Below are 26862 nucleotides of genomic sequence, written 5' to 3' on the forward strand. Positions count from 1 at the left end.
TTGCATTCGGTAAAGATTCGGCTCTGTGCTGCTTAGGTTGTAAAGGTTATTAAATTACAATAAATGACAATCAGAAGCAGAAACTGACGTCAACCCTTGGCCCTTTCCACACTCCTATTACTTGTTCTGCCCAGCGGGTTTAGCGGGCGTCACTCTGCATACAGACGAAGTGAGAAGTCAATGGTTAAGACACTGGACTCACATTCAAAGTGATATTTACGCTTTCTGTGCTGTTCTTAAATCGCTAAATGCTAATGCTGGGTTGGTTCCTTTGGAAAGAATGTTGACAGTCACCTTTCTGATGTCTCTTCAATCCGAGCTTGTGCTTAATCTTTAAAGACCTCGTCATCCGCAGGACATACTTTCTATGCCCTGTAAGGTAGGTATGTTGAAAGCGAGTCCCTTGTACATGCCAAATTTCTTGATTTTTTACTGTCTCTAGTAGGACACTGTCAGTCCATCAACAAGATATGAAACGTTGACGTATCAACGGGCTACAAGTCTTGAACGTGAGCGGATAACGCCTTCTTCGGACGCGCAGGTAGCGAGTAACTGCTTTCACGGCAGCATTCCGCTTCCTACCATCTCGCGGTCATCTCGGCCGATGTTTTCATCAGCCTTTATTGCCTCGGAGCTGCGCAGTTGGACAAATTGAAAGGCCCGTTGCAACAGCCTCCGATGCCACACTCGCCCGCTGCCCCCGATATTGCAATTTTTTTAACCTTCTCCCCTCCTCATCTTCCTCGCATTCCGCCTTTTTCTCCTTCCCAGCCGCTCCCTTCTGTTCTCCGCGGGCGTCTTCGTCCACGGCCGCCTGCCTCTTGCGGCCATCGCGCCGGCAGCAAACGGCCTGTGCCCACCGGGCGAGCCCCCTGCAGAATTTCTTATTTCCATCCAGTTAAGCACACCGTTCCGCTATTACGCGCCCTGGACATTCCGCACCGCCAGTCAGCGCCGCTTAACTCAGACGCTGGCCGGGCCGCGGCACTGTGCGTGCGCCTCACTGCCCTCTGTCAAATATTTCTTCTTTCTTTCAGCCCCCTTCACCGTTTAGCCCTTCTCCCTACCCGTCGTTCCGACAAAGTAATGCCAGTCACCAGTCTCCGAGAATTGCTGGGTTCTTGTTTCCAGTCAGCTGAACGTCAGGTATGCTGGCCATTGGCAGTATATATGAAATTAAGAGATAGTGAAAGTTATATGGTATTTTTAATGCTAAATCTACAATTCCATTCCCTTGCGAGATAACTGCGAATGAGTAGTTACAAGCCGCCTCTGACTTCAGTAGCGATACACTACCGGCCATTAAAATTGCTACACCAAGAAGGAATGCAGATGATAAACGGTTATTCATTGGACAAATATATTATACTAGAACTGACATGTGATTACATTTTCACGCAATTTGGGTGCATAGGTCCTGAGAAATCAGAACCCAGAACAACCAGCTCTGGCAGTGATAACGGCCTTGATACGCCTGGGTATTGAGTCAAACAGAGCTTGGATGGAGTGTACAGGTATAGCTGCCCATGCAGCTTCAACACGATACCACAGTTCATCAAGAGTAGCGACTGGCGTATTGTGACGAGCCAGTTGCTCGGCCACCATTGACCAGACGTATCCAATTGGTGAGAGATCTTGAAGATGTGCTGGCCAGGGCAGCTGTCGAACATTCTCTGTATCGAGAAACGCCCGTACAGGACCTGCAACATGCGGTCGTGCATTATCCTGCTGAAATGTAGCGTTTCGCAGGGATCGAATGAAGGGTAGAGCCACGAGTCGTAACACATGTGAAATGTAACGTCCACTGTTCAAAGTGCCGTCAATGCGAACAAGAGGTGACCGAGACGTGTAACCAATGGCAACCCATACCATCACGCTGGGTGATACGCCAGTATGGCGATTATGAATACACGCTTCCAATGTGCGTTCACCGCGATGTCGCCAAACACGGATTCGACCATCATGATGCTGTAAACAGAACCTGGATTCATCGGAAAAAATAACGTTTTGCCATTCGTGCACCCAGGTTTGTCGTTGAGTATACCATCGCAGGCGATCCTGTCTGCGATGTAGCGTCAAGGGTAACCGCAGCCATTGTCTCCGAGCTGATAGTCCATACTGCTGCAAATATCGATCTGTTCGTGCAGATGGTTGTTATCTTGCAAACGTCCCCATCTGTTGACTCAGGGATCGAGACGTGGCTGCACGATCCGTTACAGCCATGCGAACAAGATGCCTGTCATCACGACTGATAGTGATACGAGGTCGTGGGGGTCCAGCACGGCGTTCCGTATTACCGTCCTGAAGCCACCGATTCCATATTCTGCTAACAGTCATTGGATCTCGACCAACGCGAACAGCAATGTCGCGATACGATAAACCGAATAATGCGATAGGCTACATCCGACCTTTATCAAAGTAGGAAACGAGATGGTACGCATTTCTCTCCCTCACACAAGGCATCACAACAACGTTTCACCAGGCAACGCCTGTCAACTGATCTTTGTGTATGAGAAATCGGTTGGAAACTTTCCTCATGTCAGCACGTTGTAGGTGTCGCCACTGGCGCCAACCTTGTGTGAATGCTCTGAAAAGCTAATCATTTGCATGTCAAATGGTTCAAATGGCTCTGAGCACTATGGGACTTAAAATCAGTTGTCATCAGTCCCCTAGAACTTAGAGCTACTTAAACCTAACTAATCTAAAGACATCACACACATCCATGCCCGAGGCGGGATTCGAACCTGCGACCGTAGCGGTCACGCTGTTCCAGACTGAAGCGCCTAGAACCGCACGGCCACACCGGCCGGCAAAGGTATAAAAGACAGTGCATTGGCGAAGCTGTCATTGGTTCTCAGGTGACTGATATGAATAGTTATCCGACGCGATTATGGCCGCACGAAGAGAGTTAACAGACTTTATTAAACGCGGAGTGCTAGTTGGAGCTAGATGTGTAGGACTTCCATTACCGAAATCAATAGGTAATTCAATACTCCACGATCCACAGGGGCAACAGCGTGCAGGGAATAAATTTCAGGAATTACCTCTCACCACGGACAACGCAATGGCTGACGATCATAACTTAACGATCGAAAGCAGAGGCGCTTGCGTAGATTTGTCGGTGCTAACGGACAAGCAACACTGTGTGAAATAACCAAAGAAATCAATGTTGAACTGCGACGAAGGTATCCGTTAAGACAGAGTGGCGGAATTTGGCGGTAAAAGGCTGTTATAACAGACAACGGACGCAAGTGCCTTTGCTACCAGCACAACATCGCCTGGAGAACCCCACCTGGGCTCGTGAACATATCGGCTGGACCCTAGACATGTGGAAAACCGTGGCCTCGTCATATGAGTCCCAATTTCATTTGGTAAGGGCTGATGGTAGTGACGCAGACCCCACGAATCTGTGGACTCAAGGCACTGCGCAAGCTGGTGGTGGATCCCTAATAATGTGGGCTGTGTTTACTTGGAATGGACTGGATCCTCTGATCCAGGCGAACCCATTATTGATTGCAAATGTTTATCTTCGGCTACTTGGAGACCACCGGCAGCCATTCATGGATTTCATTTCCCGAAACAGCGATGGTATTCTTATTGATAATAATGCCCTATGTCACCAGGCCACATCTGTTCGCGACTGGTTTGAAGAACATTCTGGATGATTCGAGCGAATGATTTTGGCACGCAGATCGCCCGACATGAACCCCGTCGGACAGTTATGAGAGTTAACTGAGAGGCCAGTTCCTGCACAAAATCTTGCTCCGAGAACACTTTCGCTATTGTGGACGGCTATGGACGCAGCATGGCTCAGAATTTCTGCTGGGGACTTCCGGGAGTTGGTGAGTCCATGCCACGTCGAGTTGCTGCACTATACCAGGCAAAAGGAGGTCCGACACGATATTAGGAGGTATCTCATGACTTCTGTCACCTGTGTGTAATGCGTCAATATGTTGCAACAAGGATCACCTGATCTCAGTCCTTCGGATTTTTCAGTGTGAGATCATCTCATAAATGAAATGTAAAGCAGTCCTATTGATACGCTTAAAGATCTTGGACAGCACACTGCACAGACTTGTCTAGATATACAAGATGCCCTGACGTCTTTAAAAGAATTCGTAACTCGCTTCAAAGAAGTATGCAGTACTGCATCCAAATACAAGAATGAACCGTAAAACATATCTTTACCAGTTCGAGTATATTATATCGAACGTGCTAAAGCAGTACTGTATATCTCGTAAACGTGAGCCACTCATGAAATTCGAAACCAATTAGATGGGTGCTTAATGCTTAATAGAAAAGTTTAAAATTCATATAGAGGATGCTTGACTAGTAAACAAATCGTCCTGGATCCCAGGTTCAAACCCATCCACTGCTTAAATGTTGAATACAAATCATCAGCAATGATGGTCGAAGACTCTCGATACTAGGAGATACAACCGCTCTGCCAACGAATTTCCCAAAGAGAGCGGAGGAGCGGACAGACGTTCAAGGGACTCTCTTGGCCTTCGGGTAGAAAATTGCTGCTAAAAGACGGAAGAATCAGTAGTGATCAACGCCATTAGAATGCAATTTAACCACCGCATTAAAAACACATAGTATGTATCCACATGCATTCACACGGAGAAACATGTCGGCATTAGTACTTTGACGTCCCGTGAAAGTTTTGTTTATTGACACGTTTTATTATTACCGCTTTCCATCTGTTAATACTCCATTCAATGCGCCCTTTGTTTTGGTACTGCATGTACGAGGCCTGTTCAGAAAGTAAGCTCCGATTGATTGCCAAATTGAAACCACAGTGAACATCAGAAATGTTTTACTTGTAACAATTAGCTACACCTTTCAGCTACTTCTCTACGTAGTCGCCGTTCTGACTTAGACTTTTGTCATAGCGTTGTACCAACTTTTCAATAGCCTCATCATAGAAGGCAGCCGCCAGTGCTTTCCGCCAATTCACCACGCTGGCCTACACCTCGTTGTCTGTGCCAAATGTTGTCTTCAAAGAAAGCGGTTCATGTGACCAGAGATGAAACTCAGGGGGAGACAATTGCGGACTGTATTGTGGGTAATCTAACATTTCCATTTGAAAACGATGCAGGAGCATCTTCATTGCCCCTGCAGAATGCGGCTGAGAATTGTCGTGAAGACGAAACAGCACGACAGTTATGTAATGTTAGCTGCATAGCTTCAGGCGAAATTTCTCAGCAGGCCCTCGTACTTGGCGGCAGACACTATTTTCTAGACATCTTTACGCACTCACTGCGAGCTCAGAAATGAGAAGAGCGACGTGATGCTAACTGGGGTTATACTAGAGACACTACCCAACACATTTGTGCAAAGATTTATCGGATTTTCATAGTTGTTTCCATTTCGCGACCGATCGGAGCTTACTTTCTGAACGCCCCTCGTATATAGTGATCCTGCTGCTTGTGACGAACTGACGGCCTCGGCAATTGAGTCCTCAGTTTTGTTTTAAATAATAATTTGTATCTTGCGCACATACCAGTTTTCCACTCCATAACGTACTTTAGTCACCTATCTTCCTACTTCATTGTACTTAAGTTTGCTTTCTATTATGAAATCTTTTAATCTCTGTCTGAGAGTTAGAGGGGCGTAAGTTCGATTTCCGCGGCTTCGACTGAATGCAATATTTGTGATACCCACACAATATTTCATATGTGGTAGCAGTGTGGCAGTCCTGTCCCAAACTCTGTTAGATTTCTGCAGGGTTTACTTATATGTGCTCTTTTAACGCTGCCTAAGTTGTACTTGGGCTCTAGCAAGACGACCGCCCATCTTCCACACATTAAGTAGTTATTGGGTATTACAATTTTTCGTTTCCAATCGAAGATGCCGAAATTGAGGTGTGCCTCCTCTTACCTCTCAAGTACTACGTTTAATTCATAATTGATATAAAGCATAAAATGATAAAAATAACAAATAGATCTTTAATGACGTAAAGTAAAAAACTCAATATTCTTATGGAGTTATGAGGTTCAGAGCTGTTTCTTTGAAATTTATTTTACTTCTAGGAGATGTATATCATACTGCTTCCATCGCCATGTGATAGGGAACTTTGTTTTCTTTACACTGAGAATTATAGATAATAGTCAGTTGCATTTATGGATGACGATTTAAGGTGCTATTCCGGAAGCGGTACCCTGCATTTCTTGTTTTATTTCTCGTATATTTAGTAATCGTATTGACATTGTAATCAGTTTTTTTACCATCACAGATTCTGATAATGAGTTCGCAGAAGCACTTTCAGTGTATAAGGAGATCACGTAAAGTGAAATCCACAGGCAAGATTGGTTTTTAATTACAAAATTTATCGCTGACCGTGAGGAGCTTTTGTTGTACATTTGGACCATCTGCAAGCGAGAGAATCTAATTTGCACAAGAGATTTCAGAACACAATTTGATTACTGATCAGAATTCAGTTTTAAACGCTGTCACTTGAAGCTTGATGCCGTCACTAAATATTTGTACGCCTTCGTGAATTTCATGCGCAGTACCGGGAAGCAATTCGTTGCTTGGTGCTTGGCAGTTCATCCGACCAACGTTCCTCCCCTACAGACAAGTATTCAGTCCAGTAATTCCTTCCCTACCTTCTGTGACTATATCATAAATATGTGCAACGCTGGTTTTGCGTACTTTTCGTGAAGATACTAGTATAGCTTTATTATACTAGGACAAGTTACAATACAGGTATGCCCCGTCATATTTTAAGCGCATGTTTCTATATCCATGAAGGTAAAAGTTGTAGTTATGACTTATTTTATTGTTTTAAAACGTAATCTGTCCACTGGTTGTATTTATTTCATTTCCCATGTTTTGCTTCAGATTTGAAGACGGTCGTTATAGACCGAAACAGGTTGTCTAAGGAACAAAACCGTTATGACCATTGGCGGAAGCAAGAGAACTTTGCTCTACATTAGTTGTATAGCTGTTTTAATCCACGGCTATGCCGCAGCTTGTGAAATTATATTTCCCCCTAAATCACATTTCCCCGAATTTCAACTGCGTCTCACGAGAATCATGATTATAACACGCATAATGGAAGTAGATATGTTAAGTGACATGTTTAGGTTGTGCATCAGACACATTGAAACCAGTGTTTAAGGTATAAAATTTTAGATGCCAGAGCGCACCTGAATGAGATTTTCACTCTGCAGCGGAGTGTGCGCTGATATGAAACTTCCTGGCAGATTAAAACTGTGTGCCCGACCGAGACTCGAACTCGGGACCTTTGCCTTTCGCGGGCAAGTGCTCTACCAACTGCGCTACCGAAGCACGACTCACGCCCGGTACTCACAGCTTTACTTCTGCCAGTACCTCGTCTCCTACCTTCCAAACTTTACAGAAGCTCTCCTGCACAGGAGGCAAAGGTCCCGAGTTCGAGTCTCGGTCGGGCACACAGTTTTAATCTACCAGGAAGTTTCATTCAAACCCCTCTCTCCCCTCCACCCCCACCTTCCCGGCCTCCCTCTAAGCCATAAAACTTGTAAGTTTAGATTTATTTTTTAAATTTATGGTGAAACTTACAGTGAGATACTATTTTGTAGAAAATACCGTTTTGAAATCTAGGTTCTTGAAAAATAATTTCCTGTAATCAAAAGAGTAAAACCGTGAAATTCCTGGCAGACATAAACAAAAGGCGGTCGCCACGAAGTTTACCCAATGTACCGATTATAACTAAGGACGGAAGCGCAAATTTTATTCATACGTTGCGATTTAATATCAGTGTACTATTTTAAATTTCCTGTGCCGACCTATTCCAGTGAATTCAAAAAACATTCCCTGGCAAGTATCGGAATGCCGTTTCACCGCGTTCCGGTTGAAATGAAGCCCTTTTTGGAGAACTGCTTTTCATCCCCGAAGGTGGTTTTAAAACGATGCCAAATAGTCCTTAGTATTATTCACTTTCTCCTTGCAGCTGCCGAAAGTATTCGCAAGTTTACATGTGATTTCCGAAAACGCTAATCCCTGTTTGATTGCCGCGTTCGTCTGAGTCTCAGAATCACAGCCTCAACACAAAACCATCAAGAAGGAACAGCACATAACTCGCGGGAGCTCGTCACAGTCCCTCGTTTATGCCCCCAAGTTCCTGTTCCCTCACAAAGGGAAAAAAGAAGTTCAATGAACTCGTGGTATGACGAGTACTCCGTTATCAGTTTACAACCCCTCTTTGAGATTAGGGTCTCGCACATAAACGTTAAAAGGACGGAGACGTATCAGACATAAAAAGTGCAATAATTTTCGGGAGCGCGCACGTGGTAATGGGTTTTACGAGCGCCCACCTCGCGGAGGAGCCCGACACTTGGCCGCGGTTCGCCAGGAGCGCACTCCGCTTTTTATGGCGGCCGCGCCATCTGACACGTCTGCACGCACGGCCGGACTCAAAGTAAGGCCCGGCTGAGGTTTGGAAACAGTGAAGTAATGAGTCGGAACAGACGTCTCGGGGGCATCCCCAATCCTCGTCTATTAAGTGATACTGATTTATGTAAGAAATAATAAACTCCATGCAATCAGGTCTTGAAGGCTTAAAAGCACCAACCGACCGACCGCCTTGTCATCCTAAGCCCATAGGCGTCATCGGTAGCGGATATGGGAGGGCATGTGGTCAGCACGCTGTTCTCCGTTTACGAGAGTGAGGTCGCAACTTCCTCAATATGCCTCACAAGCGATGAGTGCACGCCGCTTTGCCAACAGTGCTCGCTAGACCCGAACGGTCACCCATCCGAACGGTCACCCATCCAAGTGCTAGTCATGTGAAGGGAAACGGTGTTACCACTGCGGCAAGGTTGTCGGTGATACTAATTACAAAGTCCGTGATACGTTTCAAAATAATCGGTGCAGATAACATATGAGACAGTACGTGTAAGATATAATCTCAAAGTTTTATATGATATTTAGAGGAGACTTTTCTGGAACCTCTTTTGTTGAGGCGTGATGCCTCTTGCAGAACTGTTCTGCTGCTATACTAGCTGAAGACCTATCCCACTTTTTATTTGTTATGTCTTCTCCCTGCTCGCAGAGTGTCTCTTCTGTTCTGGATTTGAATTCGAGTAGATCGTTTTGTTTATTACGGGTATTTCGAAACTGTCGCAGTATCTCTCCGCAGGTGGTGGACGTGCTTTGGAATTTCCTTATGCATTTCGTGGAGCATAAAACCGCGTTAATAGAATAAAAGCTTCAACGTATTAGAAGGTCATATCAATTTATACTAATTAATAAAATGAAATGAGGCGGGATGTCCACGTAATTATTGAATACTTGTAGTACATTTTATGTACGTAAATAATTAACACAATTGGTAATCGAAGTATTCTCGTGCTACATATCAACTGAAATATTTGCTTCCGCTTCAGTTGATTTCATCTCTTGCGTGCGCCCACATAGGTACGCAGACGCTTAATGGCACGTATTTTACACAAACAGTATATTCGAATTCAACTGAACGTACAACCAGTCTATTACATCGAAACGTGATCTGCATCACGTCTCGTTTACTATAGAACAAACAAATAATTTTCAGAACTGCACTTCCCTTTGAGTGTAGCTGTAGTGGTCCAAACAACGTCTATAACGTATCGTGTGTGTGTCGTTAATAAATGCCCGAACAGGAAGTTTCTCTGGAAGTGCCCGAAACAGGAGACGGAAACACAAATGAGAGGCTTTGGTAGCTTCGTATAGAATCTACAACCAGCGTCAATATCGTTTACTAAGTCGCTTTGCTATGTGACGAATTCGCGAAGCTTAGCATTAAGAGGTAAATTGTTCATAAACTGCAATTACGAACTAATCATTTAATTGTAATCAGGCGAGAATGGAACCAAAGGCACTGACTTGAACTCAGATGTAAAAATACAGTTAACACAGTGAACTAAACTTAGTTACAAAACTAGTACAATAATTGGCACTGAACATGTGGACTTAGAAGTTAATTGTTAGCAAAACGGTTAGTGTAATGAATAGCTTCGCTTTACTCTCCATATTGCTGTTATTGATTTTAGAAATTCTGATTTTCACAAATAAATGTTTTCTATCATAGTAATTTTTATGGAAAGTTCATAATGTGTTATTTAGCGAAGAATAAGTAACTTTACACTACACTGTTACGTAATTTGCATATGTGAGCAGTTTGCAATACACACAAAACACGTAAAATATATTTTAGTGGGGGTTTTAAACTGTTATTGTTATTTTGTTTTGAAATTATTTATTTTTACAGTATTTTGGCTTTTAAAAAGTTTGAACTGAAATGCAAATCTGAATCAAATTAAAATTATCTTTGGCTAAATGTGTCGTCAATTATATCAAGAAAAATTACGTGCTTGAAAAATCATGTAAAAATATTTTTTCAAACATTGAAATTGGAGCGCAATTATTACCATCATAGGTTTTTTTCTAGGCTTCTCTACCAGGATTCTCTGTTTGCGAGTATGATTTTGGAGCTCGATTTACGCCTAAAAGCTATCGGACTTCATTTTGCAAACAGTGAAATTTTCGATGCGGGTTCTATTCTGAAAGCAAACCAAACGTATTACACTGATTGGTGACGTTAATATGCGGTCATTCACCAACAGATACCCCACACAAAATAAGTCACATTTACTTATCAGATTAATTAAAAAAGGAAAAAAGGCATGATTAGTCGTAATGATAAACACAATGAAATTAAATAATTATTATTACGCAAAATGAGCACAAAAAACTGAATCTCTACGTAACACAGATTATTGCGACTGTACCGTACAATGGCTGAACAGGAAGAGAGCGAACAAAAGGTTGCCGGTCCTGTAGATTTAAAATTAGATAGATAATGAATTTACAGAGAGGTTTTATTGTAATCGTAGTGTCTATCAAGCAGCGATGAAATGGTCTCAGCGTTACTGCGAGAAAACACACATTCAAGAAATCCGCTAACACTTGGGAAGAATTCCAGTATCAGTATTTAGCTGGTAGACACTATTCTTTAACTAGTTATTCTACCAAGCAACAAAGTTCACTGCTGTTAAACGAAAGTTTTTGATAGTTCTCAGTCTTTTAGATTACACTTCTTTATCTCAGATACCGAAACTACATAAGATCTCAATATTTTAGTATTCCTTCACTGGTGGTATTCTTGGAATCAATAATAGTGATAGGATACGACCCTATTAGGTAAATTATTTGGGAAAAGTTCATTTACAGTATTAACACTTGCTGCGTTAAACATTCTGTCAGTCAATTATGAACAACTACTACGCTGGCTAGCCTTGCACAATCTAAAGATGAAACCGGTCGGATCTTATTTTTATGAGCTGATAAGAGTGTGATGTAAGGTATTATTCGTCAACAATGTATGGCCACAGGTTCTCTTTTTCGTCGTTCCATATATCGGGTTCGAGCCCAGAGTACCCTTCTTGAATATTAATCTCTCTTCATGAAAATGCACTGCGCCCAATTACAACCACGTGATAGGCCGTAGTTTATTCCTTATAAGTTCACCTAATGACATCACAGTTACATTATGGTTTCACAGTTACACCATGGATATGAGCAGAAAATAGTCACTGTGTTGTTGTGTTTGAATTCCAGCAATTAGAGAGATACGTAAAACCCATAATTTCGTGCTGCTCAATGGTCTGGTGTAAGTCCTTCGACTGGACGCCGCTTCGGCGACTTGCGTGACCTTAACCCACACCAGTTACTCAACCACGGAATGGAGACATACAGTTTAACGTGCTATCTGAGCCATGTGTGGTTACCGGGGATTTCTCACCTAGTTCAGAGATGAAGGCTAGATTAAGGGTGTATTCTCCTCAGTTAGCTTATAAAATAAGCGATTTTGCTGTTTTTTTTTGGGAACAACTAATGAAGCAGTCAATGTAAGTCTTTTCGCAGATTATTTATTGATTCGTGGACTATATTTTTTGATATGTAAAGGAAGTACAGTCATCTTTAAGCTCCCCCTCCTATCCCCCCCCCCCCCACCTTTATTGATTCTTGGACAATATTTTTTTTATTTGTAAAGGAAATCCAATCATTTTTGAGCTCCCCCTCGCACCCCCCCCCCCCCCTTACTTGAGGAGTTCAAATTACTCCGTCCAAAATGAGGTGTTTCCACGACGGAAGTCCAGCAGTCTGCAAATCTTATCTGAAATAAAAAAATAAGCAATTTTCCTAACATGTGGGATATTGCGCACCGAGTAATAGAATAGGTTTGTAAAATTTGAAGAAAAAAATAAAGTGGCGAACATTTGAAACAAAAATATATTTTGCCTTGTGTTTTTGGTCGCGAGTTTTGCAATTACAAGTAATTAAATTTAAATTTTAAAAATTAGCCTATGGAAAAATCAGCCTATAAAAATTCGCTTATTACTCCTGGCGGACACGCCTGAGGAGTAACTGAGCCAAAGTTCAGAAATATATTTTAATTAGTGAGTCTCCAGTCCATTCCCTCAGTTTGCAATACATTATGCGTCAGACCGACTAAATGTTTTGCAGGCACACTAATAAAGATATCTTTCTATAATTTGTCTGAGTTACTCCGTGGGAATGTCCACAAGGAGCAATAGACTAATTTTTTATTTTAAGTTACCCATTATTTATTACAAGAAAGAGTGACCAAAATCACAAGACAAAATTACATCTTTGTTTCAAACTTCCGTCATTTTATTAGTTTTCAGATTTTAACAAACCTGTGCTATTACTCTCTGCGCAATATCCTATAAGTAAACTTTTTGTTTTTTGATTTCAGATAAGATTTGCAGACTGAATGACTTCCGTTATGGACATACTTCATTTTGCACAGAACAATTTTAGCTACTGGGAAGGAGGGGTGCTTAACGATAACTGAATTTCTTTAAAAAAAATCGGAAGATGTTGTCTAAGAACAATAAATAGAGTGAAAAAAGATTACGTTGATTGCCTCATTGGTGTTTCCATCACGCAAAAACAGTTTGCTTTTTAGGGTGACGGAGGACAATGGGCCCTTAAAACTAAATGAATGCTCTGACCGCTGGACTACATTCTAAGCATTATAATATAGGAGCTACTACTAAACTTGCCACCAAATAGTCTTGGGCCAGTGTAATTGAAACGAATTGGCTGTGAAATTACTCACAGAAATTCCAAATGCTTCAATGGTGTTAATCTGCCTTAGGTGACCATGTTTCTGGATGTCGAAGCTGGGATCAATGCTCTGGAATGTAATAATGCTTTGCAATAGTTGTGCATTATTAAAGCTTACAACGATAAGAATCTTAAAAGTTATTAAACGGGACAAAACATATGCCTAAGTAATTACACACATGTTTTAACACTCAGTTGTTCGTGTTCCCTTACTTCTGCGATTAATGAATTTGACTCAGCAGGTGTTTGCTTCCCTTTAAGTTTAAGAACTCGCAGAAATCCTAGTAACTGTGTTCCAAATTAACTTTCGTCATTAGTATTGTCTTCAACGTCTCTGCAGGCATTTGAGTTTTCTCGGATGTTCATATCTTATTCGTCAAAGAAAAGACACGCCTGATACACCACAAATTCCACTTCCTTAGAAATATTTTCGTAAAACATATGTTTGGATGTGTAGTGCTGGAACATATGTACCCGACGTACATCAACGACAGTTTTTTCCTATCCTCCCTTTCTCTCTTTACTGAGGTATGACAAATTGCTGAATGTCAATTTACTCTTGAAGTAAGCCATTATCATTAATTTTGCAGCTTGTTAGCACATCTGTAAGAGACTCGTAGCATTTTTTACCTCATACCATGTAGGTACACAGTTCAAAACACCCCATCTGCTGTGTGAAAAGGCATTAAAACGATCCTTTCACTGTTCACTGTGTTGTGTACTATAATCACAAACTTCACAGATTGTTACAGTGGTCTTAATAATATTTATACACCATTAAGATTCAAGTTTACTTCCAGCACTTCTTATAACGTGTGGCACGAATTCGGCTTTCCGTTTTCTTGTCATATTCATTCTTAAATCACGAGGTGCTTTTCCAGCCTCTACAATCATCAAATTCTGTCCTTCTAGCTTCATTACTTCTTCACGAGAAGTTGATGCTGCTCATGTAACAACGTAAGGAGAACTGAGTAACATGGGTTTTCAAACATTGTGTTTACTGTTGTGTGGCACTTTTCTTTATCCAAAAAATGTGATTTTAGTGGTCCATAAAGTTGAAAACTCCCTCAATGCTGGCATCAAGGCCAACCAACTAATATTGTTGTATCCAAGCAATTGTTTGAACTCACATGACAGAGAATTTGACTTCATTTCTAAATTGTAGAGATGTAAATGCAGTGCCTACGGTGACTTCCTCCATGGAAGATTATTAAAGAAACAGAATTTAGAAATATTTTGAAGAAACAGACCAAAACACATCGTGAAAAGTTGGTTATGTGTAGATGAGACTAACAGAAAAATGTACTGAAATAAAGCAAACAGTCTTTCAATCTGCCAAGAAGTTTCAAATCAGCGCGAAGAGTAAGAAGCCATTATGGGAAAAGAAGTCTTCGTATCGCAGTCGCATAATCTTTTGATTTTTCCTCTTGTAGCACAAATTTAATAAATTTTAATTTACTGCCAGTATGTATTTGGAAGATATAATATTGCGTGGTTCTGTGTCACAACTACAAGAACCTCGAAAGAGAATAAAATTGATGGAAGCCGCTTTATTGCTTGTATATTAATAATAGTTGCCAGTATGCTAAATCTTCCGTGCATAGCATTATGGTAGTCTACCGAACTGATAGCAACACCAGATAAAGCACTCAGACCATACACTTCCAACTATGGAACATAATGGAGCATCTGAGGTAATTTCCGTGGTCTGTAGTGATTTTAAGAGCACCTTATGGTCACGCGGAAAGGAAAGTGGTACAGTTATAACAACAATATTAGGCGACGAAGTTTCGTAAGTGTAGCAAGCATTAACTCCAGCATGAAGTAGCACCCATCCAGATAATGATGCCTGTGCTAGTACAGCTGTATCTGTCTACGACTGATTTGAAGGAGATGAAACGGTACGCGCTTCCCCTGGTTTCCACATTATCTCCATCTGGAAAATAGTGAGCCGGAGTGACTTTTAGTCGAAAATAGGTTGTTTCCTTTTTTGACATGCTTTAGGGAGATTCTTTACGAAGATTTGTACAGGATGGGGCAGAGAAACTTGCTTATTAAGAAATTCAGTTGAAAAAAAGTGCCCTGGCTAACTCTTCATCGCTCAGTCATTACCACTACGGATAAAAACTTGAGAGTTGGAGAGGCTGTTCATCTTATACTCTAGGCGTGGTTTAAGAAGAGATTTTCTCGAAACTCCGTATCAGAGGGGGTGAAGTAGGGGAAGAAAGGTATTTTGAAAATACGAGTGTGTTGTTATTAAGGCAATTTTGAAGCTAGACCTACGGATAATGGTATTTGGCTTCTCTATCAGAAATATATGATTCAGCATTAAATTAAACCTCTATGAGGTTTACATAGTGAGTGAATTATTTTTAGATAAATCTTTAAAGAACTACTAAAGCACATTTAAAACTACATCTATGACAACTGATATTTGACTTTTAGGTTACAAGTAAAGAAATGAGGTGTTCATTGTTTTTGGAAATTCAACCCCTAAGGGGAGTGAAATAGAGAAGGAACATTCTTTTGGAAATATTTCATTACGCAAGCATCTTTAAGCTAAATCTATGAAAATCTGTATCTAGCTTCTCTGTTAGAAATTAAAAATCCGCTGTTCACTGTTTTTGGAAATCCAGCCCGTAAGCTGGTAAAATGGAGGTGAAAGTTTTAAGAAAAAAAATCGTTATTTAAAAAATGTAAAGCTAGATCTATGAAAATTAGTATTTCACCTCTCGCTTGGATATAAAGAAACATTTGTTTGGGGATGAATTTTTCTACGGAAATACCATCACAAGAACGCAAAAGGCCTGATTAACAACATATTTTGATTCCAGCTACCAGAATCACTTCTTGATCAGAAGTACATTCGGAAAACACCATTCTTCAGTGGCCTTAATTAGCATGAAGTTTAGAAGGTGTTATTATTTGTGAACAACAAAAAAATTCGACCTGTGCAGGCAATACTGCCTACGCGAGCGAGTCAGCGGGCGGTTATGTAGTACAGATACAAGGTTATTACAAATGATTGAAGCGATTTCGTAAATTCACTGTAGCTCCATTCATTGACATATGGTCACGACACACTACAGATACGTAGACAACTCATAAAGTTTTGTTCGGCTGAAGCCGCACTTCAGGTTTCACCGCCAGAGCGCTCGGGAGCGCAGTGAGACAAAATGGCGACAGGAGCCGAGAAAGCGTATGTCGTGCTTGAAATGCACTCACATCAGTCAGTCATAACAGTGCAACGACACTTCAGGACGAAATTCAACAAAGATCCACCAACTACTAACTCCATTCGGCGATGGTATGCGCAGTTTAAAGCTGCTGGATGCCTCTGTAAGGGGAAATCAACGGGTCGGCCTGTAGTGAGCGAAGAAACAGTTGAACGCGTGCGGGCAAGTTTCACGCGTAGCCCGCGGAAGTCGACGAATAAAGCAAGCAGGAAGCTAAACGTACCACAGCCGACGGTTTGGAAAATCTTACGGAAAAGGCTAAAGCAGAAGCCTTACCGTTTACAATTGCTACAAGCCCTGACACCCGATGACAAAGTCAAACGCTTTGAATTTTCGACGTGGTTGCAACAACTCATGGAAGAGGATGCGTTCAGTGCGAAACTTGTTTTCAGTGATGAAGCAACATTTTTTCTTAATGGTGAAGTGAACAGACGCAATGTACGAATCTGGGCGGTAGAGAATCCTCACGCATTCGTGCAGCAAATTCGCAATTCACCAAAAGTTAACGTGTTTTGTGCAATCTCACGGTTTAAAGTTTACGGCCCCACGTTACAGGACACGTGTTTCTGGACATGCTGGAAAATTGGCTCATGCCACAACTGGAGACCGACAGCGCCGACTTCATATTTCAACAGGATGGTGCTCCACCGCACTTCCATCATGATGTTCGGCATTTCTTAAACAGGAGATTGGGAAACCGATGGATCGGTCGTGGTGGAGATCATGATCAGCAATTCATGTCATGGCCTCCACGCTCTCCCGACTTAACCCCATGCGATTTCTTTCTGTGGGGTTATGTGAAAGATTCAGTGTTTAAACCTCCCCTACCAAGAAACGTGCCAGAACTGCGAGCTCGCATCAACGATGCTTTCGAACTCATTGATGGGGACATGCTGCGTCGAGTGTGGGAGGAACTTGATTATCGGCTTGATGTCTGCTGAATCACGAAAGGGGCACATATTGAACATTTGTGAATGCCTAAAAAAACTTTTGGAGTTTTTGTACGTGTGTGCAAAGCGTTGTGAAAATATCTCAAATAATAAAGTTATTGTAGAGCTGTGAAATCACTTCAATCATTTGTAATAACCCTGTATTTTATTCACTGAACGGCGTCAAACACAACATTTAAATTTTATTTTTATACAGTTTTAAAGATAATATGGCATATGGGATCCATTATTCTGAACAGACTGCATTAATCGAACTCGGAAGTTTCTTTCAACACATTTCTGCTTATTGATGGGTATGTTGGCTACAGTTCTTGAATGTTCAGGTGTGCCAGAGTACTGAATGATCGTTGTAAATAAGTGATTTTACATAGCTCCGCAAAATATACTCACAGGAGGCTTAATGACGCCAACGTGCTGGCCAGTGCAAGGAAGTTCGTGTACCACAGCCAAATTGTAGGGATGAAATTTTTGTTCCTCATGAACAAGCAGACAATCCGGCAGTTGCAAGTGTTGGAGCAGAGCGCTAAGTGATTTGGAAAGCAGAAAGGCTTACCATAGGAATGTTTCACGGTGTCCTTGGTGTACCTGGAAGCCCAGTTATCTCTTCGTTTACATCACCGGTTCCCGCGAAGTTATTTGCCAACGAAAAAATCGACTGTCTTTCAGGAACACGACCACGGGGCTCAACAGTGAAATGGGGTCTGATAGCGCGTTGCGTGGCCGCGATTGAGCGATCGTTTTTCTAAATCCGGGTTGACCGTGTGTCAATAGACCATTTTCTTCGAGGTAATTCGTAATGCTCGAACACAATATATGTTCCATAATCCTGATGCATGTGGACGTTAATATTGTTGTTATTGTTGTTGTTGTGGTCTTCAGTTCAGAGACTGATTTGGTGCAGCTCTCCATGCTACTCTATCCTGTACAAGCTTCTTAATTTCCAGCTAACTACTGCAGCCTACATCCCTCTGAATCTGCTTAGTGCATTTACCTCTTTCTCTCTCTCTACGAGTCCGCAGCTCGTGGTCGTGCGGTAGCGTTCTCGCTTCCCGCGCCCGGGTTCCCGGGTTCGATCCCCGGCGGGGTCGAGGGTTTTCTCTGCCTCGTGATGACTGGGTGTTGTGTGCTGTCCTTAGGTTAGTTAGGTTTAAGTAGTTCTAAGTTCTAGGGGACTGATGACCATAGATGTTAGGTCCCATAGTGCTCAGAGCCATCTCCCTCTACGATTTTTACCCTCCACGCTGCCCTCCAATAATAAACTGGTGATGCCTTGATGCATCAGAATATGTCCTACCAACCGACCCATTTTTCTAGACAGGTTGTGCTGCATATTCCTCTTCTCCCCAGTTCCTTTCAGTACGTCCTCATTAGTTACGTGATCTAACCAGCTAATCTTCAACAATCTTCTACAGCACCACATTTCAAAAGCTTCTATTCTCTTCTTGTCTAAACTATTTATCGTCCACGTTTCACATACATACATGGCTACTCTCCATACAAATACTTCGAGAAAAGACTTCCTGACACTTAAATCAATACTCGATGTTAACAAATCTCTCTTCACAAACGCTTTTCTTGCCATTGCCGGTCTACATTTTATATCCTCCTTACTTCGACCATCATCACTTATTTTGCTCCCCAAATAGCAAACCTCCTTTACTACTTTAAGTGACTCATTTCCTAATCTAATTCCCTCAGCATCACCCGCCTCAATTCGACTACATTCCATTATCCTCGTTTTGCTTTTGTTGATGTTCATCTTATAACCTCCTTTCAAGACACTATCCATTCCGTTCAACTACTCTTCCAAGTCCTTTGCTGTCTCTGACAGGATTACAATGTCATTGGCGATCCTCAGAGTATTTATTTCTCCTCTATGGATTTTAATTCCAACTCCAAATTTTTCTTTTGTTTCCTATACTGCTTGCTCAATATATAGATTGAATAACATTGGTGATAGGCTACAATCCTGTCTCACTCCCTTTCCAACCACTGCTTTCCTTTCGAGCCCCTCGACTCTTATAGCTGCCATCTGGTCTCTGTACAAATTGTAAATAGCCTTTCGCTCCCTATATTTCACCCTGCCACCTTCAGAATTTGAAAGAGAGTATTCCAGGCAACATTGTCAAAAGCTTTCTCTAAGTCTACAAATGCTCGAAACGTAGGTTTGCCTTACCTTAATCTATCTTCTAAGATAAGTCGTAGGGTCCATATTGCCTCACGTGTTCCAACATTTCTACGGAACCCAAACTGATCTTCTCCAAGGTCGGCTTCTAATGATATGAGCCTGTAATTTAGTGGATTACACCTAATACCTTTCTTAAATACTGGTGTGACCTATACAACTTCCCAGTCTAAGGGTACGGATCTCTCGTCGAGCGAACGGTTGTATATGATTAGTATCAGCATACTTCGAAAGGAACCTAACTGGTTTACAATCTGGACCGGAAGACTTGCTTTTGTTAAGTGATTTAAATTTCTTCACTACTCCTAAGATACCTAGTTCTACTCTACTCATGTTGGCGGCTGTTCTTGATTCGAATTCAGGAATATTTACTTTCTCTTCTTCGGTGAAGGAATTTCGGAAGATTATGTTTAGTAACTCTGCTTTGGCAGCGCTGTTTACGATAATATCTCCTCTGATATCACTGCTATATTTCACATACGACCAGAATCTCTTTGGATTTTCTGTAAGGTCCGAGAGAAAGTTTCGTTGTGGAAACTATTATAGGCATTTCACATTGAAGCCAGCGCTAAATTTCGAGCTTCTGTAAAAGATTGCCAATCTTGGAGATTTTGCGTCTGTTTAAATTTGGCATTCTTATTTCGTTGCTTCTGCAACAGTGTTTTGATACGTTTTGTGCTCCAAGGAGGATCAGCTCCGTTGTTTGTTTATTTATTTGGGCCGGCCGAAGTGGCCGTGCGGTTAAAGGCGCTGCAGTCTGGAACCGCAACACCGCTACGGTCGCAGGTTCGAATCCTGCCTCGGGCATGGATGTTTGTGATGTCCTTAGGTTAGTTAGGTTTAACTAGTTCTAAGTTCTAGGGGACTGATGACCACAGCAGTTAAGTCCCATAGTGCTCAGAGCCATTTTATTTATTTGGTATAAATCTCCTAATTTCCGCTGATACTATTTCTTTGAATTCGAGCCACATCTGGTCTACACTTACATTGTGAAATTGGAAGGAGTGGAAATTGCCTTTCAGGGAGGCGTCAAGTGGATGTTTTATCTGCTTTTTTGTATAGGTATATTTTTCGTTTATTTCTGGAGAATTTGGGAATTATAATATTGAATATCGCTACAACAACCCTGTTTTCACTAATCCCTGTATCCCTTTTGATGGTCTCTCTTAACTCAAGATTAATTGTTGCTAAAAAGTGAAGTGTGTTTTCACAAACGTTTACTATTCGCGGGGGGCTCATGAACTAACTGCACGAAAAAATGTTCAGAGAATGCGTATGGCACTATTTCGGACGATTTGTAATGCGTAGAGCCTATCTCCGGAATTCAACACGTACTTCCGCCAATATATCGAGGGTAAATTAAAGTTACCACCAAATATAACTGTAAGATTCCGGCACATGTTTGAAATTAAACTCAAGTTTTCTATGAACCTTTCAGCAATTGTATCATCTGAATTAGGAGGCCGGTAAAAGGATACATTTATTATTTTATTCCGGTTGCCAAGAATGACCTCTGCCCATACTAACTCACAGGAATAATGATACATTCTTAACGATCAGATATCAATAGTGTGCAAGGGTGGCATCGCTTTGGCTTAGGTAACAAGGTCGACACCACTCTGGCTCGAAGAGCTCTGCGTAGACATTGTGTGTGCTGCCTCTGATGGTGACAGTGATATCAGGCGGGCCGGAGCCGCGGCAGGGAATTCGCCGCGAACAGAGTTTCTGGCCTGTTGATTAACGGTGTGCTGGAGGCGACAGGGGACACACTTGGCGTTTTGGGACGTGTACCTCTCTGGAGTTGAATGTGCCGCTGCGGCTGTGATTTCTGTCACGTTGAATACGGCACGTTACTGCTTGATTCGCAATTAAATGTGACAAGCACGTGCCTAGAGCAATAGTCCTTCTATCGGAAACGGTAAGCTGATGGTTAGCTAATTATGTTCTCGCTTAGTCACCGTTCTGTATCGCTGGAAACTGTTATAACGTGTTTAAGAAACTGACTGCTGGTAGGTTACGTGCCGTAGTTCACTGATGTTGTCAGGATGTTGTTGTGTCTTTCATTTAATACTGAACCGTTTCAGGTAAGGCTTTTCGTGGGGGTTAACGTTTGATATACGCTATATGCTTGGATGATGATGGATTTTTTTTTTCAGCCAAGTGCGTATGTTTAATAGAACCAAGGTGGGCGTTTAGCCGCAGCTAAGTTTGAGGAACATTTTCTGATACCGAAACCAGGAACCAACGAAGATTTTTCTGAAAGGGAAGCTACGTTTCTAAAATCCTTGATGACTAAGCGGCGCATAATTCGGAGCTCCATTCATGATTTTGAAATTATGTTCTTTTAAAGCTATTAAGCTGTATTTTAAACTAGCTCTAGTTTTAAGCTTGATGTATAAACTCTTATTAAGTTGCTTTATATCCTTCAGAGTTTGAGTTAAATCCTTTGTGAGCCTGGGCTTTACCGCTGTTTGTTTGCTCTTGTGTAGCCTGTTACTGACTTGAGCTTAAGTTACACGTTCTGCTGAGGAGCTCTAAGGAGCGATCTGTAGACTTGTCGTAGCAGGTTGTGTAGTTTAAATTTCCTGTTAAATGGATGCAACAGCTCTCACATTCGTAGCCCAACACCTTCTGTCGTTCCTATCATTTCTTCCTGCTACCCAGTACAGCCTCAGCAGAAAACAGTGGTAAATAACACCGTGGGCACATAACGTTCTGTTTTTCTAGGTAGCGCCAGCACCTTGGATGTGGCTGACAGTTGATGTTTTTGTAGCATAAGTAATACAAATACACTCGTTCCGCATGCCCTACTCATAGAAGGCTTTCTATCATGTGAAATATTCGTTTACGATCGATTTCACATCTGAAAATACTCTAGGACAGAATGGTCAGCATTGGTCGTAATATCATGTGTATTTTATAGCAGAGCTACGTTTCAGCTAACAGCGCAGGTATAATCAGTCCGTTGTAGGTAGTCATGCAGCTTAAGCACAGTTATAACGTCACATAGTACAAGAAGAGCATTAATTGATGCTTGTGCATGCCTAACTTGTAATATGCGTCATTATCACTATGTTGATTCTACATGACTAACTACAACGCACTGATCATAGCTGCACTATTAGCTGAAATTTATGCCTGTAATAAAATACAGATGATATTACGACGGATGCTATCCTTCTTTCTGTCCTGGGTTACATCACGGTCATGGAGCACAATCATTCCAATGGAATCAAACGTAATGAAGGTAAGACTTTCTAGCTGTGACGATACCCAAAGCGACTATTCTCGTTATTTAGGTTTCAAATTACAAAAAAATTGGTTGCAATGGCTCTAAGCACTATAGGAATTAACATCTGAGGTCATCAGTCCCCTAGACTTAGGAACTACTTAAACCTAACTAACCAAAGGACATCACACGCATCCATGCCCGAGGCAGGATTCGAACCTGCCACCGTAGCAGGCGTGCGGTTCCGGAATGAAGTGCCTAGAACCGCTCGGCCACAACGGCCGGCTTTCAAATGACACTCTTTCCTACCAGACAGCAGTGCGTTTAATATTAAAAGTAAAGAAAATTAATGTTCTTCATCTCTTAACTTCTCCAAAACCGCGCTGCTGGTCACCAAATTTGCAACGCAAGGAAATATAGCAAATAGAGGTATTTTACGTATCAGCGTCCACAAAGCTTTGTACTACGAGAGGAAGTACATTTGGTTAAAATTGTAAATGGTTTGGGAGTATACAGTGTGCGAAATGCAGTACACAGAAATGCCATCTGTGGCAGCAGCAACGGCTCTTACCTGGTTGGGCACTGAGTCGAACTGAGCGTAGATGACAGATGAGGTTTACCTCATACTCGCTACTTCAATTCTACGGCAGAGTTCATCAATGCTAGTTGGTGCCGATAAGTGGTGAACCAGCCCCTCAGCAGTCCATAGGCAGGTATTGTCAGTTGATGAGAGGTCTCGAGAAAGTGCTGTCCATGGAACCTGTCAGACACAAACATCACAAACAAGGGGTCTTGCGTATTCTTACTAAAAGGTACCATCAAGAAGGCGTGGATGACAGGGCACAGACATTGGCCTTAAAGCCTGGTCTACACGTAATGCTTCGTCGTCAGTCGTGCATGTTCACGCACGAGCGACTACAAGACTGACGCAAATCGCGTCGTTACACTATTGAGACTTCCGCTCACTCATTATGGAGGAAGAACTGTTCACACTAATTAGAAAAAAAGACGCTGCTGACATTATTTCGTCTCCATTGTGTTATTTACTAACTACTTTGAACATTTTTTCTTTTGTTAAAAACAAGTAAACCTCATAATAACACGCAAAAAATTACAGTATGTCTAATGCCGGCCGTGGTGGCCATGCGGCTCTAGGCGCTTTAGTCTGGAACCGCATGACCGCTACGGTCGCAGGTTCGAATCCTGCCTCGGGCATGGATGTGTATGATGTCCTTCTAAGTTCTGGGGGACTGATGACCACAGCAGTTAAGTCCCATAGTGCTCAGAGCCATTTGAACCATTTGAACAGAATATATAATACTCGTAATAGTAGTCATAGAAACCCAGTTTCCCTAATTTTGTAAGAGGGACGCAACAAATAACGGCCGTCGGCCTCGAATATTAAAACTGATTTTTATTGCTTCTTTTCAGAATCTTCTACGTTCGACCCTGATATCCTCGGGTGTTGGTCTTCGACGTTCAAGAAGGAAAGTAATCAAAGTAACGCAAAGAAAGTTTATAAGTGTCTTCTGCAGCAGCTCCATATGGCAGGGACACGTTTACTTTAGCCTTCTCTTTGCAGTAAACTATTTGAAATGAGTTGATCTTTTTGGTGACGATCTCTTTTATTGCTTCTCGACCCACTTCTTTGTACTTACTAACCAAACCGTCGCGTCTGGTTTTTCTCGACCCTATTTCTGTATTCCTTAGATTTTACTTGCCAGAGGGAAGGAAAACTTTGGCAGAGCTCTATGAACTCCGTGAAAAATTCGTTAGTCCAGTCCCGCAACTAAAATAACAGTTGGGCCGTCTACTATCACTAAGGGTAGACTGGCAGCAGAGCTAAGCTCGAAAGATAAAAATGACGTGCCTCTATTTGTACAGTCTTGCCGCCGGTCTTACATGTACATAAAGCTGAAGCCCATCATTCTTTGCCGAATTTCATTAAGTTCACGCAAAACTGTCAAACGCCCGCACATAACGTTTTATTTGACAAATCCGGCATGATCATGCAAGACAGACGAGAAACGTTACTTGTAGACCAAGCTTAACATGTCAGAAATATAACGGCTGCTGCCGAAATACGAATAACAGGTGATAATGATGTGTACACAGAGGTACACGACAAAATCACGCCAGGTGATGAACCTAAGAGAAGCTGGCAAATGCAGTGTGACAAACTTCGTTTTCCACTGAGGCTCCGCGCATGAGTACGAATACACTATGTGATCAAAAGTATACGGACACCTGGCTGAAAATGACTTAAAAGTTCATGGCGCCCTCTCTCCATTGGTAATGGAATTCAATATGCTGTTGGCCCCCCCTTAGCCTTGGTGACAGTTTCCTCTCTCATGTTCACTCAGGTGCTGGAAGGTTTCTTGAGGAATGGCACCCGATTCTTCACTGAGTGCTGCAGTGAGGAGAGGTATCGATGTCGGTCGGTGAGGCCTGGCACAGTCGGCGTTCCAAAACATCCCCAAGGTGTTCTACAGAATTGAGGTCAGGACTCTTTGCAGGCCAATCCATTACAGGGATGTTACTGTCGTGTAACCACTCCGCTACAGGCTCGATCGTGTTAGATGCAATCGCCATCCCCAAATTGCTCTTCAACAGTGGGAAGCAAGAAGGTGCTTAAAAGGTCAATTTAGGCCAGTGCTGTGATAGTTCCACGCAAAACGACAAGGGGTTCGAGCCGGCTACGTGGAGAACACAACCGCACCGTAACACCACCGCCTCCAAATTTTACTGTTGGCACCGCACACGCTTTCAGATGACGTTCACTTGACATTCGCTATGTCCACACCCTGTCATCGGACCGCCACATTGTGTACCGTGATTCGTCACTCCTCACAACATTTTTCCACTGTACGGTTGTCCAGTGTTTACGCTCCTTACCCCAAACGACGCGTAGCTTGGCATTTACCGGCGTGATGAGTGTCTTATGAGCAGCCGAGCGACCATGAAATCCAAGTTTTATCACATCCCGCCTAAATATCATAGTCCTTGCAGTGAATCCTGATGGAGTTATAATTTCTGTGTGATACTCCGGTTAGATGTCTGCCTATTACACATTACGACCCTCCTCAACTGTCGGTGGTCTCTGTCGGTCAACATACGAGGGCGGCCTGTAAGCTTTTGTGCTGTACGTGCCCCTTTAATTTTCCTCTTCTCTATCACGTCAGTGGACCTAGGGATGTGGGAGTGTGGGAATCTCGCGTACAAACGTATGACATAAGTAACATCCAGTCACCTGACCACGTTCGAAGTCTGTGAGTTCCGCACAACGCTCCATTATGCTCTCTCACTATATCTAGTGACTACTGAGTTTGTCCGTATGGAGTACCTGGCAGTAGGTGGCAACACAGTGCACCTAATATTAAGAAGGTACGTTTTGGGGGTGTCCGGATACTTTTGATCACATAGTATGTATCTATCATTGCGCTGTACGAAAAGCAGGACCCATTTTTAAAGACAACGTGCTGCAACTCCTGTGTTCAGAGCTGTCGTTGGAGCAACAACCGTAGGTGTCCATGCTGCTGTGTCAAGCGAAGCCGCAACAATGATTCGTGGGGCACAAGTCATCGTCACGCAGTCGTGTGGGTACTTTCCTGGCTGCAAAGCAGCGGCGCGGCTGTGCAATCATGAACAGCCACGCGAACAATACGTCTTTTCTCTCGGGCGTTAGCTGCGTGGTTCGTTGAGATCCTTCTTGGATTTGAGTACTGCTCCCCTAAACTTATTAAATTCATTGTCGTTTGCAGTTGTGGGATACCGACCAACGCCAGCAACAATATAGTGGAACGACAAAACTCGTTTCGAGAGACTGCAGAACTTAGATATGCGCTGACTGACGAATGAGAAATCGCTGCGTAATCCTTCCGTACATACAGATTGTTCCTTGACCGTTCCTAAATTTTTGCTACCTCGGTTATTAAAAAACACAGGAAAGTTAAGGCAGTAGTTGTTATACTTCAGGTGTTTTACATAATCTCCCTTCACTTGAGTACAATGCACAAAGCGTTAATACAGCCGTGTGAAACAGTCATCAATGCCCTTCTTTGGGGTGTTGTTCAACTCACGCCTAACATTTGCTTGAACATCGACTACAACGTCAAAGCGTTGGCCCTCCACAAGAATTTC

Source organism: Schistocerca americana, chromosome 4 (assembly GCF_021461395.2).
Source record: "Schistocerca americana isolate TAMUIC-IGC-003095 chromosome 4, iqSchAmer2.1, whole genome shotgun sequence".
Taxonomy (NCBI): Eukaryota; Metazoa; Arthropoda; class Insecta; order Orthoptera; family Acrididae; genus Schistocerca; species Schistocerca americana.